We start from the raw sequence: 20,617 nt of genomic DNA, 5'->3' as shown, positions 1-20,617 counted from the left end.
AATCCTCTCACTTCAGCCTCCTGAGTAGCTAGGACTACAGGCATGAGCCACTATGCCTGGCCAATTTTTGTATTTTTTGTAGAGACAGGGTCTTGCCATGTTGCCTGGGCTGGTCTCGAACTCCTGGGCTCGAGCAATCCTGTCTCGGCCTCCCAAAGTGTTGGGATTACAGACATGAGCCATCGCGACTGGCCCCTCCCAGGTCATTTTCCACATGATGAACCAGAGCGTCTTTCAAAACCATTCCAATGAAGCACCCTCCTTGCCAACCCCTGTCCCAAATCAAGACCCATCAACAGCTCTCTTGTGCTCAGAATTAAACTTGCTATTCCAGACCTTTCCTAATCTGGCCCCTATGGAACTCCCCAGCCTCTGCATGCATGATCTCTCCTTGCCTTGCAGGTTATCATCTAGTTGCCCTGAATCACCTGCAGCCCCCTGAACATGCCATGCTCTATTTACTCAACTGATACTTATTAAGCATCCACTGTGTGCCTGACCATGTTCTAGGCACTGGGGAATTGGCAGAAGACAATTCGGGCAGTTTCTTCTTTCAAGAATCTCTCCTTCAAGCCTTTGTACATGCTGTTCCCTTTGTTCGGAATGTTCTTTCTGACCTGTTTCCCATCCCTTTTCCTCCTTTCACCTTGGTATCTGCCACCTTCAGAGCTGAGCTGAGGCGACACCTGCTTAGGGAGTCTTTCTGGACCCCAACCCCTCTCCCCAGACTGTTTGGATATTTCCTTTATACTCCTACAACTCCCCAGCTCCCCAAGCTTCCTCTAACCTAAACATGGATCTCTGAATTGTCACTGTCGGTTTATACTCCTGGAATATAGAGTTTAGAGCTCCTGGAGGGTGGGACCATGTCTGATTTGGGTCTGTGTCCCTAGGCTTAACAGCATCTGGCACGTGAATTTATTGAATGAATGAACGAATGAATGAATAACCATGGACTAGAAAAGCAGGAAACACTTTTTGGAGGGAAATGACCATGCAGGTCTTGAAAGGGGCACCCGAGATCATTCCAAACAGAGAGCAGAGGACTCAGGGTCCTTGTTTCCTCTGGATCCCATTATCCTCAGCCTCAGCAACCAGGTGCTTCGAGATCTGCTCCTACTGAACTCTCCAGCCCTATTTATGTGTCTCTCAACCCAGATTCAGCCCTTTGAGCCAAATAGGATTTCAGATTTGGGCTCAGCCAGATCCTGGCTGTGTAAACTTGGAAAATAACTCCACCTCTCTGTGACTCAGTTTTCTCACCTTTAAAATTGTTTAGATCAGGGGTCCCCAACCGTGGGGACACAGACTGGCACGGGTCCATGGCCTGTTAGGAACTGGGCCGCATAGCAGGAGGTGAGCATTACTCTGCCTGAGCTCTGCCTCCTGCCAGATCAGCAGCAGCATTAGATTCTCATAGGAGCACGAACCATGTTGGGAACTGTGCACGTGAAGGATCTAGGTTATGTGCTCTTTATGAGAATCCAATGCCTGATGATCTAAGGTGGAATGGTTTCATCTCAAAATCACTCCCCCACCCCACTACCATTCTGTGGGAAAATTGTTTTCCTTGAAACTTGTCCGTGGTGCCAGAAAAGTTGGAGACTGCTGGTTTAGATGATTTCTGCCTCCCAGGGCTTTTGTGAAATCTCCAGGCAATAACCCATGTAAAGCATGAGCCTCAGGGCTGGGGCCGTAGGCAGCACTCAATGAGTGGTACTCTTATTGTTATTGCTTATGCTGAGAGCAGTGGGGAGTCATGGCAGCTTTCAGCAGGGGTGGGAGTCATGGGGTTGGATTTGCTCCTCAGATCTCCAGAGGGGACTCTGGGGAGGACAACCCAGTCAGGGCAAGACAGAAATGGGCTGGTGCAGGCTGGTAATTTACACAGCTCTCAAAATCAGATCATTAATGCTTTTGGCCAACGGCTATTGTAAAAAATTTAGAGTAAAATAAAAAATACAATTTAATCTTCAGAGCAAATTATAAAACACAAAGCAGAAACAAATTAGACAGGCAATACAATCTCATTGAAGCAAACCAGTTTTCCCGGGGACAACTCTGGGCTGGGTCAGAAACCACTTCTGCTGGGCCCCCATAGCACAGAACCAGGTGACAGGAAGAGTCACAAACATATGTGTGGCTTCTAGGGACTTGAGTTTCCAGATTCACCCTCTCTTTTGTTTAAAAATCAATTTAAAAATTATTGCAATGCCGGGTGTGGTGGCTCATGCCTGTAATCCCAGCATTTTGAGAGGCTGAGGTGGGAGAATCACATGAGTCTAGGAGTTCGAGGCCTGCCTAGGCAACAGCAAGACCTCATCTCTACAAAAAGTTTAAAAATTAGCCAGGTATGGGGGTGTGTACCTTAGTCCCAACTATTCAGGAGGCTGAGCTGGGAGGATCACTTGAGCCCAGGAGGTCAAGGCTGCAGTGAGCTATGATTGTGCCACTGCACACAATTAAATATTCAATTACTGCTAAAGACATAAGCTGAAAAATCTCCCTCCCACCCCAGGCTCTCAGTGTCCCTTTCACCAATAATAATGTATTGTTTATCTCACCTGAAAATTCCCATCCCTTTGCAAGTCCAGATACACACAGATAATTCCTTTGTTTCCAATACAGTTAATATTTTACACTCTGCTGTTTTCACTTAATGATGTGTCTAGGAGATCTTTCATATTAGGGTTTGTTTGTTTGTTTGTTTTTGAGGCAGAGTCTCGCTCTGTTGCCCAGGCTGGAGTGCAGTGGCATGATCTTGGCTCACTGCAGTCTCTGCCTCCTGGGTTCAAGTGATTCTCCTGTTGCGGCATCCTGAGTAGCTAGAATTACAGGTGTGCGATACCCCACATGGCTAATTTTTGCATTTCTAATAGAGACAGGGTTTCCCTATGTTGGCCAGGCTGGTTTTGAACGCCTGGCCTCAAGTGATCCACCCACCTTGGCCTCCCAAAGTGTTGGGACTATAGGTATGAGCCACCATGCCTGGCCCATATTAGTTCTTTTAGCAGCTGTATAATAATCCAGTATATGAATAGACCATAATTTATTTAACCAGACCCTACTAATGGATATTCAGGGTGTTTCTTCAGTGAGTTTGTAAGATAAATTTCTAGAAGTGAGGTTGATGATTAAAGGATACAGGCATTCTTGATGTTGGTAAATGTTTCCAAATTACCCACTTTTAAGGGGTTACTATTGATGCTCTCTCTAGAGCCCATTGGATCTTTTACAGGTTTGGGGTGCTTCCCCCAACCTCTGCGTGCTTTTTTTTTTTTTTTTGAGACAGAGTCTCGCTCTGTTGCCCAGGCTGGAGTGCGGTGGCACGACTTTGGCTCATTGCAACCTCCACCTCCTGGATTCAAGTGTTTCTTGTGCTTCAGCCTCTTGAGTAGCTGGGACCACTGGTGTGGACCACCACGCCCTGCTAATTTTTGTATTTTCAGTAGAGGTGGGGTTTCCCCATAATGGCCAAACTGGTCTCAAACCCCTGGCCTCGAGTGATCTGCCTGCCTCGGGCTCCCAAAGTGCTGGGATTACAGGTGTGAGCCACTGCATCTGACCATGAGTTGCTGTAAGAGAAGAGTTTATGCCCATGACCTTCGTTGGAGGCCTATTCTTCAGCTACTGGAGCTGCCTTGTCCATGGAACGAACCTGAAATGCCTGGCTGTTAAACTCCACCTTGGGGGACTTATCAACAACAGACTGGGACAGGAGTGTGAAAGCCCGGTTTCCTTGCCTGGAGACTGTTTTACACTCCAGAGCTCCCTGTGGGACATGGCTGAGGCTGGGACTTTGCTGAAAGTCTCACTGGGGTAGGTGTGCACTCTAAGATGGCCCTAAGGGGCTTGCCTGTTGGCACTCACACCCTTGTGTGATCCCTTCCCTTTGAGTGTCGGCTGTGATGTGATGTCACTTCTAAGATGAAGTGATAAAAAGTCCATGGTGGGCCAGGCGCGGTGGCTCATGCCTGTAATCCCAGCACTTTGGGAGGCTGAGGTGGACAGATCACGAGGTCAGGAGTTCAAGACCAGCCTGGCCAACATGGTGAAACCCCATTTCTACTAAAAATACAAAAATTAGCTGGGTGTGGTGGCGGGCACCTGTAATCCCAGCTACTTGGGAGGCTGAGGCAGAGAATTGCTTAAACCCGGGAGGCGGAGTTTGCAGTGAGCCAAGATCATGCCACTGCACTCCAGCCTGGGTGACAAGAACAAGACTCCATCTCAAAAAACGAGAAAAAAAAGACTATGGCTTCTGTCTTGGGGTGATCCTCTATTTCTCTCTCTCCCTTTCAGGGCTGTCTCTCTCTAGGGCAAGCAAGCTGCCATGATATGATATGATATGATATGATATGATATGACATGACATGATATGACATGACATGATATGATATGATATGATATGATATGATATGATATGACATGACATGATATGATATGATATGATATGACATGATATGATATAACATGATATGATATGCCATGATACTTCAGCCATCTGCCATCTGAAGTGGTGGGGAACTGATGTCTCTGGCCAACAGCCAGTGAGGACTGGAGGCCTGTCCACACTCACAAGAGTGAGTTTAGAAGTGGATCTTCCCCAAGTTGAGCCTTTGATTTTTTTGAGACAGGGTCTTGCTCTATTGCCCAGGCTGGAGTGCAGTGGTAAAATCTTGGCTCACTGAAACCTTCACCTCATGGGTTCAAGCGATCCTTATGCCTTAGCCTCCCGAGTAGCAGGGATTACAGGCATGTACCAACACACATGGCAATTTTTGTATTATTAGTAGAGATTGGGTTTTACCACGTTGGCCAGGCTGGTTTTCAGCTCATGACCTCAAGTGATCTGCCTGCCTTGGCCTCCCAAAGTGCTGAGATTACAGGAGTGAGTCACCACGCCCGCCCGGCCTCCTAGTTGAGTCTTGAGGTGATTGAGTGAGCCCCAGCCAACATTTTGACTGCCTGCACCCCCGAGAGACCCTGAGACACACCATTTAATGAAGCCACTCCTGGGTTCCTGACCACAGAAACTGAGATGATCACTGCTTGTTGTTTCAGATGCTAAGTCTGGGCTAACGTGTTATGCAGCAATAAATAACCAATGCATCTTGCTGGGCTTCCTTCCCTTTCCTGTCCTGCCTCCCGCACTTCCTCCCCAGTCTTCCCTGGGAGCACTCTTTTTTTTTTTGAGATGGAGTTTCACTCTTTTCGCCCAGGCTGGAGTGCAATGGGGCGATCTCGGCTCACTTCTACCTCCGCCTCCCAGGTTCAGTGATTCTCCTGCCTCAGCCTCCTGAGTAGCTGGAATTACAGGTGCCTGACACCAGGCCCAGCTAATTTTAAAATTTTTTTTAGTAGAGACGGGGTTTCTTGGCCAGGCTAGTCTCGAACTCCTGACCTCATGATCCGCCCGCCTTGGCCTCCCGAAGTGCTGGGATTACAGGTGTGAGCCACCGTGCCTAGCCTGGAGCACTCTGTTAATACACCACTTGCACAGATATCCTTGTCTGCTTCTGGGGAACCCAACTCAACACACCCCTATAGGCTTGTGCTAATATACATTGTTGGTATTTGGAGGAGGAGGAACTGTTTTCCCCACGGTTTCACCTACACCATGCACATTAAAGTTTTACACACAAATATAGCCTCAAACTGGACAAGCCAAAATAACTTTAATCCCAAAGAGAGTTCCACGGGGAGGTCTGGGTTTTGGGGCTGCAGTCACTGACTCACTGCCACTGACCCACCTGCAGCACTTCCTGTACATTCCCACCTTTCTGACTTTGCTTAGGCTGGGCCTCACCCTCACTTCACCTGCCTATCTTGTCATCCTTCCCATAAGGCCTAGATCCTAAATACCCGTCCTTCAGAGAATCTCCCGACCGCTCCGTCTAGAAGCGATGCTTCCCTCCCCTCGAGCTCCCTTCACCCTCTGTGCCTCCTTCTGATGGCTTTCTGATGGGTTTTACCCAACTTATCATTTCTGCTCAAGTATTATCTCCCTGCCTGCACCAAGAGCTCTTTGCAGGCTGAGATCCACCTCCCCGGAGGGTGGTTGGTATAGAGAAGTCGTGGAGACACTGTGTGAATGAACACCCAGACTCAGGGATGTCCTGGTGGGCCAGATGGCAGCCATCCTGAACTCCCTACTCTCTGTCTGCCCCACACCCAGTGGCCCTCCTCCCTCATCCCCCTCCCTAGCATCCCTCAACCACTGTATTAGTCCGTTTTCACACTGCTATAAAGAGCTACCTGAGACTGGGTAATTTATGAGAAAAAGAGTTTAATTGACTCACCGCTCTGCAGGCTTCACAGGAGGCATGACTGGGAGGCCTCAGGAAACTTACAGTCACGGCGGAAGGTGAAGGGGAAGCAAGGACCTTCTTCACATGGTGGCAGGAGAGAGAAAGACCGAAGAGGGAAGTGCCACACATTTTTAAACCATCACATCTTGTGAGCACTTACTCACTATCATGAGAATAGTAAGGGGGAAATCCGCCCCCATGATATAGTCACCTCCCACCAGGCCCCTCTCCCAATTTGAAATGTGATTTGGACAGGGACACAAATCCAAACCATGTCAACCATGCTCTGGTTGAGACCTCATCACCTGTGCTGACAAGCAAGGCTCCCCCATGCCACTGCTGCTCTCCCTTCCCCCTCACTCTTGCTGCCCCTGCTACCCCCACTGTCTGTTCCAGCCACACACAGCTACTCGTAGTTCTCAGAAACCATACTCGCTGCCATTTTCGGAGCCATGTCTCAGGCCCTGTGCTAAGCATTTTACATCCTCATGGTTGCTGTGGTGGGGGTACCATTTTCAGCCCCATTTTACAGGCAAGAAAACCAAGGCACAGAGAAGCTAAGTGTACACAGCCCACAAGAAGCTGAGGCAGCTGCTCTTGGTGCTCTGCTGCCTCTTTCATCTTCCCTGGGGGTCACCAGTAGACGGCTCTTGGACATGCCTCGCCCAAGGGCATTCTTTGGCCTCCTGAAGGCTGCTCAGCCAGCAGGGGCAGTTCAGAAGTCACAGAGTTCAAACCTCAGGAGCAGCCCTCAATCAATGGGGAGGAGTCTCGCTTCCTCGTCCCTTGCAGGGACAATGTTGCGTGCACTTTCTCTGAGCAGGATGACCTCCAGTTGTCTGCTCACGAGCACACCGTATTAACCTCTTTCCCTTCCCAGTCTCACATCTCCACTCTTTCAACATGCTAGGACCACCTCCCAGATAGACCATGTGCACCCAAATCCTTGTCTCAGGATCTGTTTTGGGGAAAACCAACAGGAAGCAACAGCAGAGAGGAATTTGCACCCAGTCTGCCTGCTTGGGGCCACTCTGCTGCCCAGACATCCAGACATGACTGGCCGTGCCAATGGCTTCATGCTCCTGTCCATCTTGCTCCAAACCCACCCATCTCTGCCCACTCGCCTCTGTTTAAAAGACCCTACTTACATAGATTTTTGTGTTTTTTGGGGATGAGTTTTTTGGGGATGGAGTCTTGCTGTGTCGCCCAGGCTGGAGTGCAGTGGCACGATCTTGGCTCACTGCAACTTCTGTCTCCCGGGTTCAAGTGATTCTCCTATTTCAGCCTCCAGAGTAGCTGGGATGTCATTCTTTTTTTTTTTTTTTTTAGTAGAGATAGGGTTTCGCCATGTTGGCCAGGCTGGTCTCAAACTCCTGACCTCATGTGATCCACCCGCCTTGGCCTCCCAGAGTGCTGGGATTATAGGCGTGAGCGACCGCACCCAGCCTTACATAGATATTCATAAGAAAATTTATCTGACATCCTTTTTCCCACTTAGAATTGACCACTCCCTTAGGATCTCAACAGACAGACTTCTCCCCAGCCTCCATCACATCCCAGTGCCCTTATTTGTGGGCTTTGGGCACCATCTACCAACCTGGGAGGTCCTACTCTTGGAGAACTTGCTCTCGTGTCTTCTTCACTATGGAAATACCCAGGTCCACCTAGGACTAAACACACAGCAGGTGCTAATCCACCTTTGAATCCTCTGTGGCCCCAACCACAGATCTCTCCTCCTCCTTTTGCCCCCTCACCCCTTTCCACATCGCCGCCCACCCATTTTACATCATTTCCAAGAGGCACACTACTGTTTCCATCATTTTGCTGGCCTGCTTGGCCACCCTCAGGGTGTCTCACCCTCTCATTCTCTGATACATGGTTTCTCTGTCTCTCTTTCTCTCTGCAGACTTCTATCTCACTCCATCGCACTCATTTATTTTCCTATCTGCCTCCCCAACTGGATTGTGAGTCCTTTGAGGCCCTAATGTATCTTGTTTATCGCTATATCCACACTGTGCCCTTAGTGCATTCTCTACTACAGAGTGCATGCTAATAAATGTTTGTTGAATGGATGAATTAATTAATTACTTAATACACGTATCCCCAGATCCCTCAATGGAAGGTCATTGTAACTGGCATAAATTCTAAGGGTTGTAAGTGACAGAAACCCAACTCAAGCTAGCTTAAGCAAAAGAAGAAACGTATTGACTTAACTACTAGGAAGTCCAAGTAGACTTCAGGCATGGCTGGATCCAGAAACCAAACAAAGTCAATGGTTGACTCTTACCCATCTTCCTTCTCTCTGTGTATATCTCTTTGCCTCTCTGTATCTTTTTTCATGTTGGCTCTGTTTCTCTTCCAGTTTTGATCTCATTCTCCTCTATCATAGTCAGGTGCAAATGCAAGACTTAGTCCTCTCTCTCTGGGCCTCAATTTCCCTCATCTGTAAAGCAAAGAGTCGATTCAACCTTTGCTCTCTAAGTCTCCTTCATAGCAATGTAGTCTTAAAGGGGATCTAAGATAACTTTCTCATTTTCTAGTTAGGAAAAACTGAGGCCCAGAGAAGCAAGTGATTTGTTCAAGGTTACCCAACAAGTTAGGGGCGGGGCTGACACCATAACCCAAGTCTCAAACCTTCATAAAAAAAAGACAATATTATTTTTGACACAGAGAACCCCAGAGAGAAGGGCCTTGATACTGAGTCAGAGTCACCCACCTCCTCTCTGCTTCCACCCTATCCTATGCAAATGCTGAGAATCCTGGACCACTGAAGGTTTTGTATCAAGTGCTTGTACCTCCCATACTCCCAGACCTGGGTTTGAAAATCAGCTCCACCACTTGGCAGCTGTGGCCCTGGCAAGTCATTTCTCATCTAAGTCTCTGCTTTTTTCATCTGGAAAATGGGACAATGAGCCCTGCCTTCTGGGTTGTTGTGAGGACTCCAGGAGGAGATGAGAGTAAATCTCTTAGCAAGGCCTTGCATGAGGTAGTAGGTCATAACTCATCCCAGTTAGACTGGGACAATCCCAGTTTTAAAACTTAAACTCTTGGCCGGTTGTGTAGCTTGTGCCTGTAACCCCAGCACTTTGGAAGGCTGAGGCGGGAGGATCACCTGTGTCCGGGAGTTCAAGACCAACCTGGGCAACATAGTGACACCTCATCTCTGCAAATTATTAAAATATTAGCTGGGTATGATGGTGCATGCCTGTAGTTCCAGCCGCTCAGGAGGCTGAGGTGTGAGGATCACTTGGGCCTGGGAGGTCAAGGGTGCAGTGAGCCAAGATCTCACTACAGCACTCCAGCCTGGTTGACAGAATGAGACCCTATCTCAACAAACAAACAAACAAAAAACTAACTTAAAGTCTTACATCGCAGGAAGCTGTTGGTCCTAGGCAAATCTGATGGCTGGTTACATATGTCGTTTGGATGTGTGTCCCTTTCCAAATCTCATAGTGAACTGTAATCCCCAGTGTTGGAGGTGGGGCCTGATGGGAGGTGATTGGATCATGGGGGCATATTTCTCATGAATGGTTGAGCGCCATCCCTCTTGGTACTGTCCTTGTGATATTGAGTGAGTTCTTGTGAGATCTGGTTGTTTAAAAGTGTGTAGTACCTCTCCCCTCACTCTTTTGCTTCTCCTCCCACCATGTAAGGAGGTAGTTCCCCTTCACCTTCTGCCAAGATTGTAAATTTCCTGAGGTCTCCCAAGAAGCCGAGCAGATGCCAGCATCATGCTTCCTGTTCAACCTTCAGAACTGTGAGCCAATTAAATTTCCTTTCTTTATAAGTTACCCAGTCTCAGTTATTTCTTTATAGCAATGTGAGAACGGATTAATACAGCTATCTTCTCAGTCAGACACCTATACCGGGAAGCAGGGAGGAAGCAGTATTCTCAGAAGATCCCATAAATCAGGCCTGAACAAAGCCAGATATCTCAGAAAGATGGAAGAATCTTGCCCAAGACAATGCTGAGAAGCATCTTTCTGGGTCTTTGGGCCCTTTGAAGTTTGGAGCAATTTGTACAGCAAGAAGCCTGGGAGGCTGTTTCTGCCTCCTCCTCCACCTGTCTGTCCCTCCAGCTTCTTGGACATTCAGGGGCTCTCAGAAACTCTGACTCCAAGAACACATAGCTGGAGAAGACCCTGATTCTCACCCAATCTCACTGGGCACTCTCCCACTGTACAGATGGCAAAACCAAGGCCCTGAGAGGGAAGCCCCTTGTCCAAAGTCTCATGGCAGACTGTCTCCAGCACGACTGACCTTGCAGATATGCTCCTGGGTGCTTTCAGTGAAAATTCAGCTTACACCCATGCTGGGAGTAGGGGTTGGGGGAGATGAGTGATGTCTGTGTGGCAAGGGGAATGAGCAGAGGCTCAAAGCCCAGCTCCCCAAGCCACAGACTTGCTGAGTGACTCCCCTGGGCCTCGGTGACCCATCAGTGAAACGAAGGTGATAATCTCGCCTGGGGTGCTCCGGGCGCCATGGCTAAGTGACAGAGAGCAGTGGGCAGTGTTAGTCCTTGTATGGCTAGCAGAGCAGAAAGAGTCTTCAAAGACTGATTTTATTGTGTCTGGAATCTTGGGCATTCCCGGATTACCCCTTAGCTACCACCTGTACTATTAGTTACTTAATACATTTCTTTAAAATAACTTAAATAAAAATATTTTAAAGGAATATGAAACATTACTTGTTATGATGTACTGTATATATATATACACATGCGCGCGCACACACACACACACACATACACACACATTTTTTTTTTAAGATGCATCTTGCTCTGTTGCCCAGGCTGGAGTGCAGTGATGTGATCTTGGCTCACTGCAACCTACACCTCCCAGGTCCAAGTGATTCTCCTGCCTCAGCCTGCCAACTGGCTGGGACTACAGGTGCATGCCACTATGCCTGGCTAATTTTTGTATTTTTAGTAGAGACAGGATTTCTTCATGTTGGCCAGGCTGGTCTTGAACTCCTGACCTCAAGTAATCTGCTCGCCTCAGCCTCCAAAGTGCTGGGATTACAGGCGTGAGCCACCACTCTTGGCCTAGTTATATATATTTTTTCTAGCACTACTTAAAGTAAATTCAAAGTATTCAAACAAAGAAGTTGGATCCCAGAACGCCTCCAAACCTAGGGTATATCCCCAGCAGCATGCATGTTGTACTTAGTTAAACATTGATCTCATCCTGTCCTTGCTCCCTGCATCCCATTGTACACTCAGGTCCAGAGAGGAGCAAGGATAGAACTGAAGTCACAGAGAGAGTTGGCCACAGGCTGGGTGCTAGAGTCTAGACCCCTCCACTGTTCCCACCATTCCAAGGCAGGAGCCCTTGCTGAAAGAAGGAGCCAGGGCTTTTCCTGCTTCCAGATATTTGCATGTCCTGTGTCCCCACCTGGAAAGCCCTTTCCCCTCAATTGTCCCAGGCCAACTCCCATTCATCCTTCAAAACTCTGTAAACAGTCACTTTCTCTGGGGAGCATCCCTGGCAGGCAGAGCAAGTCTGTCTCCCTCATGTGACACCCCATCCCAGATTATAATGACCTGTTTGGGAATCTTTCTCCACGCTGAGACAGGGAGGCCCAGGTCTGGTTCATCTCCGCCCTGAATGTGCTCCCTGGGGCTGGACACCCAGGAGGCTCCGGGCAGCACTGATTAATTAGGGAAATCTGAAAACAGTGGAGCCTAGAGCCCTGGATCAGTCCTGTCTGGGTCCCAAGAGGGACAGGGCCACCAGGCTGGCAGCTTGTCCTGAGTGATGAACTAGTTCAGTCAGGGCCCCCATCACTCCACTAGATACATTTCAGCTGTGGAGAAAGAAGTTCAGGGGCTCACCTGGGTCTGTTGCTTAGCAACAGGAGGCTGTAAATGACATCGCTCCTGACACTTTAACTAACCCCTCCATGGCAGGCGGAGGATAATGAAGGCAAAGGCAGTGAGACAGAATTGAAAGCCAGACTCAGGAGTGTGGCAGGTTCTGGGAAATATGGAAGCCTGCAGCAGGCAGCTGTGGGCCTGGGAATATGGGAGGGGTCTCTGAGACAGTTGGTGGCTGCTTTGTTCCTGGGAGTTCTGTTCAGGAGTCCTGGGCTTACGTTTGCCAGCCTTTAAAGGGGATTTGCTAGGCTTGGTCCCTAATAACAGCTTAATAATTCCAGGGGCACTATGCCTGTAATTCCAGCAGTTGCCACTAGGAGGACAGCAGCAACTTCAAAGGTAGACGACTCAGAGTAGACTTAACTATAAATCTATCAAATCTATGAGTTGGCAGGGAACCTAGTTTAGGAGGGAGCATTTATTAAGCACCTCCCTACTTTTGTTAACTCACAAGATCCTCATAATAACTCCATGATTGGAGAGGTATTTCTACGTTAAAGATGAAGAAACTGAAAGCTATTCATTCAACAAGTATTTGTTGAGCTCCTCTTATAAGGCAGGTACTGTTGTAGAGTCTGATAGACAGCAGTGAGCAAGACAGATGGAAATCCCTGCCCTCATGGCATTCTAATCAAGGGATAGATAATAAAGAAGAGAAATAAGTAAAATATATGGTATGTTAGAAAATGACAAGGGCTATGGAGAAAAATAAAGCAGAAAAAAAGATTGAAAGGGACCCAGGGGGAGTAGATACATGGAGTAGTCAGAAAAGGCCTTAGGGAGGGGCATATGAGCAAAGACCAGCAAGAAGTGAGGAGGAAGTCATGTGACTATTCAGGAGTTGTGCATACCAGACAAAGGTCCTACGGTAGGTGTAAGCTTGGTGTATTTCAGGTTTGGAAGGAGGCCAGCACAGCTGCTGCTGTGTTAGAAAGGAGGAAAGCAGAAAGACATGAAGTAGGCCATTGTAAAAACTCTGGGTATTTCTCTGAATGAGATGGGAGCCACAGGAGTATGAGTGTTGAATTTGCCAAATAAAAATACAGGATGATGGTTAGGCGAGGTGGCTAATACCTGTAATCCCAGAATTTTGGGAGGCTGAGGTGGGCATATTGACTGAGCCCCGGAGTCTGAGATCAGCTTTAGCAACATGGCAAAACCCCACCCCTACAAAAAATATGAATATGGTGGCATGTACCTGTAGTCCCAGCTTCTCAGGAGGCTGTGGTGAGAGAATCACCTGAGCCCGGGAAGTTGAGGCTGCAGTGAGCCTTGATTGCACCACTGCACTCCAACCTGGGCAATGATGTGAGACCTAATGTGAAAAAAACAAAATCCATAAAAGGATGCCCAGTTAAATTTCAACTTCAGATAAAGCACATAAAAATATTTTCATATAAGTATGTCCCCAGTGTCTCATGGGATATGCTTATAATAAAAATTATGTGCTGTTTATCTGAACTTCAAATTTAACTGGGCATCTTGTATTTTATCTGACGAACCAACGTGGGAGGGTCTTGAGCAGAGGAGTGACATGGTATGACTTGCATTTCAAGTGGATCTCTCTGGCCAGTGTGTGGTACACAGTCTGAGGGGTGTTATGGTGGAAGCTAGAGGCCGCGTGAAGGGGTCATTACAAATCATCCAGGTAAGAGACGATGGAGATTTGGAGCAAGGCGGTGGTGAGAAGAAGTCAGGTTCTAGACACATTTTACAGGTACAACAAGCAGCACTTCCTGTTGGATTAAACGTGGGGTGTGAAAGAAAGGGGTGTCAAAGCTGACTCTGAGGTTTTGGGCCTGAATAGCTGGAAGGATGAAGGAGTAATTTACTGAGATAAAGAAGGGTAAAGAAGAGTAGATTAGTGGGGGAGAAAGGGGAAACTCAGGGGTTCAGGTTTGGACATTTTAAGTTTGAAATGTTATGAGGCATTCCACAGGGAGATGTGGCATGGAATGCTCTACTGGTTAAATAGTGTCCCTCTAAAATTTGTGTTTACCCAGAACCTGTGAATGTGACCTTATTTGGAACTAAGGTTTTTGCAGATATAATGAAGTTAACATGAGGTCAGACAGGATTAGGGTGGGTCCTAATCCAATGACTGGTGTCCTTATAAGAAGAGGGAAATTTGGGCATAGAGAAATACACAGAGGGAAGATGCTGTGAAGACACTAATACCATATGAAGATGGAGGTGAAGACTGGAGGGAAACATCAAGCCTAGGGATGTCAAGGGTTGCTGGGATCTGCTAGGACAGATCTAGAGGTCTGGAGGAGGGGTTCTGGGTGGGGCTATGACTTAGGGGACATCAGGGCACAGATGATATTAATATATTTTTAAATTTTTTACTTTTCTTGAGACAGAGTTGTGCTGTGTCACACAGGCTGGAGTGCAGTGGCACAATCTTGGCTCACTGCAACCTCCTCCTCCTGGGTTCAAGCGATTCGCCTGCCTCAGCCTTCCAAGTAGCTGGGATTACAAGCACGCACCACCGTGCTCAGCTAATTTGCTGTATTTTTAGTAGAGACATGGTTTCACCATATTGGGCAGCTGGTCTTGAACTCCTGACCTCAAGTGATCCACCCACCTCGGCCTCCCGAAGTGTTGGGATTACAGGTATGAGCCACCGCACCCAGCCTGACATTAATATTTAAAGTCATAGATTGGATAAGATCACCAAAGCAGTGAAAGTAGATGAAGAGGAGAGGAGGACCAAGGACTGAGCCCTGGGGCCCCAGACTGAAGAGGTGGGAAGTTAAGAGGTAGACAAGGAAGGGTACAGAGAAGCAGCTGCTGGTGAGGTAGGAGGAGCCCCAGTCTAAGGCAAGTGGAGAAAGTGTTTCCAGAAGAAGAGCATGATCCATTGTATCTATTACTGCTTTTGGGGCCAGTAAGATGAAAACAGAGGACTCACCACTGGGCGAGCAGCCTAAAGGTCATTAGTGACTTTGGCCGAGGCAGTTTTTGAGAGGTGGGGGGGGATTAAGCCTGACTGGAGTGAGCTCAAGAGAGAATGGAGGCCCTGGCAGGCAGATCACTTGAGTCCAGGAGTTTGAGACTAGCATGGATGACATGGTGAAATCTTGTCTCTACAGAAAATACAAAAATTAGCCAGGTATGGTGGTGCGTGCCTGTACTCCCAGCTACTCAGGATGCTGAGGTAGGAGGGAGCCTGGGAGTTGGAGGTTGCAGTGAGCTGAGATTGTGTCACTGCACTCCAGCCTAGACACCAGAGTGAGACCCCATCTCAAAATAATAAAAAACAGAGAGAATGGAAGATTCTTCCTCTTCTTTTTCTTCTTCCTCTTCTTTTTCTTCTTCCTCTCATCCTCTTCTCCCCTCTCCTCCCCCTTTCTCCTTTCCCCTTCTGTCCCCTCTCTTGGAGGTGCCAGCATTACCAGGGACTGAGGAGGCAGCAGGACCAAGAAGGCGGCAGCCTGGCTGGAGACCATGGATGTAGGGGGCCATGGTCACAGTCATCATGATTGGGGTATTGTTTGCATACAGGAGCCTGAGCAAACACTGAGGGTAATGGGAGCCAGCTCCCCCTCCCTATCTAATCAGTACCCCAGTCCTGCCAATTGCCTCTCCATAATCTTGTGCTCTTCACGTAGTGTGCCTCTACACACATAGTTACTGCAGTTCTATTCATTCATTGATTTCACAAATAGTTTTGAGCCTGCTTCTGGCTGCTGGATGGAGATCTTAGGATATAGCAGTGAACGACACACAGTCCCTGCCCTCATGAGACTCACATTCTAGAGGAAAAGATAGACATTAATCCAAGAATCACGCAAAGATATGTTAGATTTCAACAATGATAGGTGCCTTACAGAAGAGGCTCCTAGGGCTTTTAGCACATAATAATGGGAGTTTGACTTGCATTGACTTGAGAAGATAACTTTTGAGTGGAGACCTAGTGGTGGAAGTGTTAGGAGGTAATTAGGCAAAAAGCCAGAGAGAGTGGTCCAGGCAGGGGACACAGGTGGCCAAGGTCTACTGGGCTTGGGGGTTGGGGGTTCACGGGACCTGTGAGCAGGGCAAGGTTAGGGAGGAGGAGTGGTGAAGAAGATGAGGCCATGTGCTGGGTGTAGCGGCTCACGCCTGTACTCCCAGCTACTTGGGAGGCCGAGACAGGAGGATTGCTTGAGGCCGGGAGTTTGAGACCAGCCTGGGCGACACAACAAGACCCTGTCTCTACAAAAATAAATCAATACATAAGGCCAAAGGATGAGCAGAGCCCAGACCATGCAGGACCTCATAGGCCGTGATAAGGAGTTTGGTTTCTTTCTAAGAGCACTGGGAAGCCAGCATAGGGGTTTAACGAGGTGCAACATTATCTGGTTTGTAATCTTTAAACAATTTTTTAATTGACACATAGTAATTGTGCATATTTATGGGGCATTAATGATGTTTTGATACATATAATGTATGGCAGTCAGATCAGAGTAATTAGCATATCCATCATCTCAAATATTTATCATTTCTTTGTGTTGGGAACATTCAATATCCTTCTTGTAGTTATTTGAAACTAATATATTATTGTTAACTCTAGTCATCCTATACTGGTATAGAACACTAGAACTTATTCTTGGTATCTAGCTGCAATTTTGTATCCTCCAGCAAAACTCACCCTATCCCCACCCCTTTAACCCTTCCCAGCCTCTGCTAGCGTGTGCTCTACTTTTTACTCCTATGAGATTAGCATTTTTTAGCTTCCACATGTGAGTGATAACATGTGGTGTTTAATTTTCTGTTTCTGGCTTATTTCATTTAACATAATGTTTGTATTCTTAAAAGAGTCTGGCTGATGTCTGGAAAATGGATTGTAAGAGTGTGAGAGTGGAAGCGAGGAGACCAGAGAGGTAGTTTTTGTCGTGTAAGAGAGACAGGATGGTAGCTGGACTAGGGCATCGGACATGGTGGTGGAGAGGAAGCAGGAGACAGAAGTGCTGGGATGAGTGGGGTGAATGGTGTCTTGACTGGTGGGGAGGGTGCGTTGAGGAGTTAGACTTTGGGCTTAGTAGCAGGGTGGGTAGTGGGGCTGATCCCCAAGAGCCCAGAAAACAGGGAGAGCAACAGGCTTTGAGGGCTGATGGGGCATTTGGTTTGAGGCTTGCTGCAAAATGTCCACACGGAACATTCGAGCAAGCTGTTGGTTGTGCAGATCACAGTTTAGACTAAGGCAGCGACATCAGCCTCAACTTACAGCAGCAAGCATTTGAACAAGCCTAATTTTTACTTGCCTCAAGCCACACATGAGAATGAACTGCCCAGGAGAAATGACCTCAGACTGGATCAAGCAGAGAAGGTGTCATGGAGGAGGCAGGACTGGAGCTGGGTCTTGAATGATGGGAAGGATTTGAGGAAGGGAAGGGAGGGTACACCAGGCAGCATGAACAAAGGCCCTGAGGTGAGAATAAGCTTGGGGCATGCTGAGGGTCACAGAAAATGTGGAACAGCCCATTTTAGATGATGGCCACCTCTATGGAGGCAGGCAAGGAGGGAAGAGGTCCAGGAAGGGAGGTCAGGAGCTCTCAGAGTTCCTCATAATGTTCTAGTGCTTAAGCTGTGTGCTGGGCAGATGAGCATTTGTTATGTGATTAACTCTATTTTCTTGTTCTTAGATAGAGTCTCTCTGTCACGCAGGCAGGCTCATTGCAACCTTTTCCTTCCAGGCTCAAGCAATCCTCCCACCTCAGCATCCTAAGTAGCTAGTACTACAGGTGCATGCCACCACGCCTGACTAATAAGATGAGGTCTCACTATGTTGCCCAGGCTGCTCTCAAACTGCTGGACTCCTGTCTCCTTCGGCCTCCCAAAGTGCTGGGATTACAGGCATGAGCCACTGTGCCTGGCCTGATTGACTTTCTATATAAATATTTTTTGTTTTGTTTTGTTTTTGAGATGGTCTGTCATCCAGGCTGGAGTGCAGTGGTGCAATCTTGGCTCGCTGCAACCTCTGCCTCCCGGGTTCAAATGATTCTCCTGCCTCAGCCTCCTGAGTAGCTGGGATTACAGGCAAGCACCACCATGCCTGGTTAATTTTTGCATTTTTAGTAGAGACGGGATTTCACCATGTTGATCAGGCTGGTCTCAAACTCCTGACCTTGTGATCTGTCCACCTTGGCCTCCCAAAGTGTTGATTACAGGTGAGAGCCACCGCACCTGGCTGGTGGACTGTATTTTGTATGGTTAACATCATTTTTTATAATTCGTGGTCTAGAGGGATGAATAGAGGGGAGAGTAGAGAGGGGTCTCTTAGGCTTGAGTTTACATTGCAGCTTCCTAATGGTGTGACTGTGGGCCTATGGATAAGGGACTTCATGCATTTGAACCTCTTTTGATCTGTAAAATGGGCATGAAGAATTCTTACCTCATCATCTCTCCTTCCCTCCCTCCTTCCCTTTCTTCCTTCTTCACTCCCTCTCTTTCTCTTCCTTCTTTCTGAAAAATATTTACTAAATGTCTACAGTGTGGAAGGCCCTGCACAAGGTCCGAGAGATATGCTCCCTTATGGTACTTACAGTCTTGAGAGGGACAGACATGAATCAACCAAATACATGAATGCACCACTGCAGACAGTGATGAGAGCTATGAAGACAACAAACAAGAGCTTCCGTAGTGGAGAATAAACAGATACTGAGACAGGGTGGCCAGGGAAGGCATTTCAGAGGAGATGCGAAGCAGTCTGCCTTGGAGGGAGTGAAGACAGAGGGGAATGTGTCAGTCAGAGGGCACAGCATGAGCAAAGGTCCTGAGGAGGGAAGCACAGGGGAGCTTTGAATGTTGGTGTTAGCAGTGCAGCCAGTGAGGGGTGGGCAAGGGGGAGAGAGGCATGGCAGGAGAGGCTGGGAAGACATGTGCATTCAGGAACATGGGCTTGCAGAGCACGTAGCACGGTGCTTGGTGTGTGTGCTCAGGAAATGCTGGTGGCCTTTCTTCCCACCCCTTCCTGGGGGCCATGGCTAGGGTGACAAATGGATGTCTGAGGGCAGAAAGGGGGCTTGGAGGCCTGGGAAGCCTCTAAAGAGCACCTATTGTAGCTATGACGATGAATCTAATGCCTTACTTCCTCCCCAGCATGCCCCAATTGTACGTCCCACTCTTTACCGTATTACCTTGCAGTGCCCTCCCACTGTGACTTGAGTGGACATTGCTCAGCCATAGGACTTGCTCTGGCCAATGGGATGAGAGCAGCAGTGCATCAGGCAGGGGCTTGATAAGGACTTCTGTGGTTGGGCTTGACTGCTTGCGCCTCAGCTACTGCCACAAGAACATGCCTAGCATAGCCTGCTGGTCCTGGGAGGAGGAGTTGGCAGAGCTGAGCTACCCCAGCCAAGACAACCCAGCTGACCCAGACTTGCAAGTTAATTAAATGCTGTTTGTTGTTTACCAGGGGGATTTTTCTGGCTGTTCTGTGTGCAGCACTCAGTTCCTTGCTCCAGCGGGGTCCATGGGTGCTGGGTCTTTTCTGCCTTCACCCAAGCCCAGGAATACTAGAAGAGAGATGGTTGGGCCAAGCCTAGGATTCTGACCTTGGACCTGCTGAAGCCTCACCCTAGGCACCAGGAAAGCCCTTCTCCATATGGGGTCTCAGTTTTACCATCCATTTAATGAAACATCTGGCCCTGATTGCCAAGGCCCTCATAGGGACTAAGAGCTCAGGTTGTCCAAATATGACTATGTCCCTCCCTTACTTAAAACACTCAGTGGCTCTCCATCGCTCTCAGAGAGAAGTTGAAGCTCCCTAGACTGCATTCAAGGCTCTGCATGACTTTCCTCCTGTCCACATCTGCTGTACAGCTCCTACCACTCGCTCTTTGCTTCAGCCATGCCTTATTGACTCCAGTCTTCTCATCATGCTGTGCCCGTTCATGCCTCTGAGGCTTCGCACCTGCTATTCCCTCTGTTTGCAAAGCCTGCCACTGCATTTCTCTGTTTTGTGAATTCTTATGCATGGGATGTGGCTTGTTTTTAACTAACTTTCATTTCCTAACATTCATTGAGCTCTTACAGTATGCCAGGCACCTTGCTAAGCCCTGTGTCCTAGTTTAGTCTTCCTGGCAACTCTATGAGGTAGGTATTATTATCATCTCTGTTTTCAATAAACAGAAAAGTAAACTGACTGGTCCAAGGTTACACAGCTAGCAAGTGGTGAAGCCAGCATACAAATTCAGGCATCTACAACAGATTTGAACCTAGGTCTATCTGTTTCCAGAGCCTATGTCCTGTGGAGTCACCTCTCCATGATGCTTCTTGCAGAATTATCATGCAAGTGCAAGAACTATATTCATTCAACTAACAGAGATTTTCTTGAGTGCCAGGCACTATGCCAAGCTCTTCATGAGCAATGACTTCCTTAATCCCCATACCAACCCTAGGAGGCCATGATTCTTACCGATCCCATTTTGCATATGAGAACAACTGA

General features: G+C 47.9%; 1 long non-coding RNA gene across 1 annotated transcript; it reads right to left on the bottom strand.

The window, feature by feature from the left end:
* Window positions 1–15,802: 15,802 nt before the first annotated feature.
* On the bottom strand, window positions 15,803–19,588 carry LOC105535790. Its single transcript, XR_001005501.1, has 3 exons — window positions 19,300–19,588; window positions 18,563–18,672; window positions 15,803–15,944 (listed from the first exon to the last, which is right to left on the bottom strand). It is a non-coding gene; the product is annotated as an uncharacterized LOC105535790 (long non-coding RNA).
* Window positions 19,589–20,617: the final 1,029 nt, after the last annotated feature.

The sequence above is a fragment of the Mandrillus leucophaeus genome, unplaced genomic scaffold (assembly GCF_000951045.1).
Source record: "Mandrillus leucophaeus isolate KB7577 unplaced genomic scaffold, Mleu.le_1.0 Scaffold150, whole genome shotgun sequence".
Lineage (NCBI taxonomy): Eukaryota > Metazoa > Chordata > Mammalia > Primates > Cercopithecidae > Mandrillus > Mandrillus leucophaeus.
This window is presented reverse-complemented; position numbering and strand designations above follow the sequence as displayed.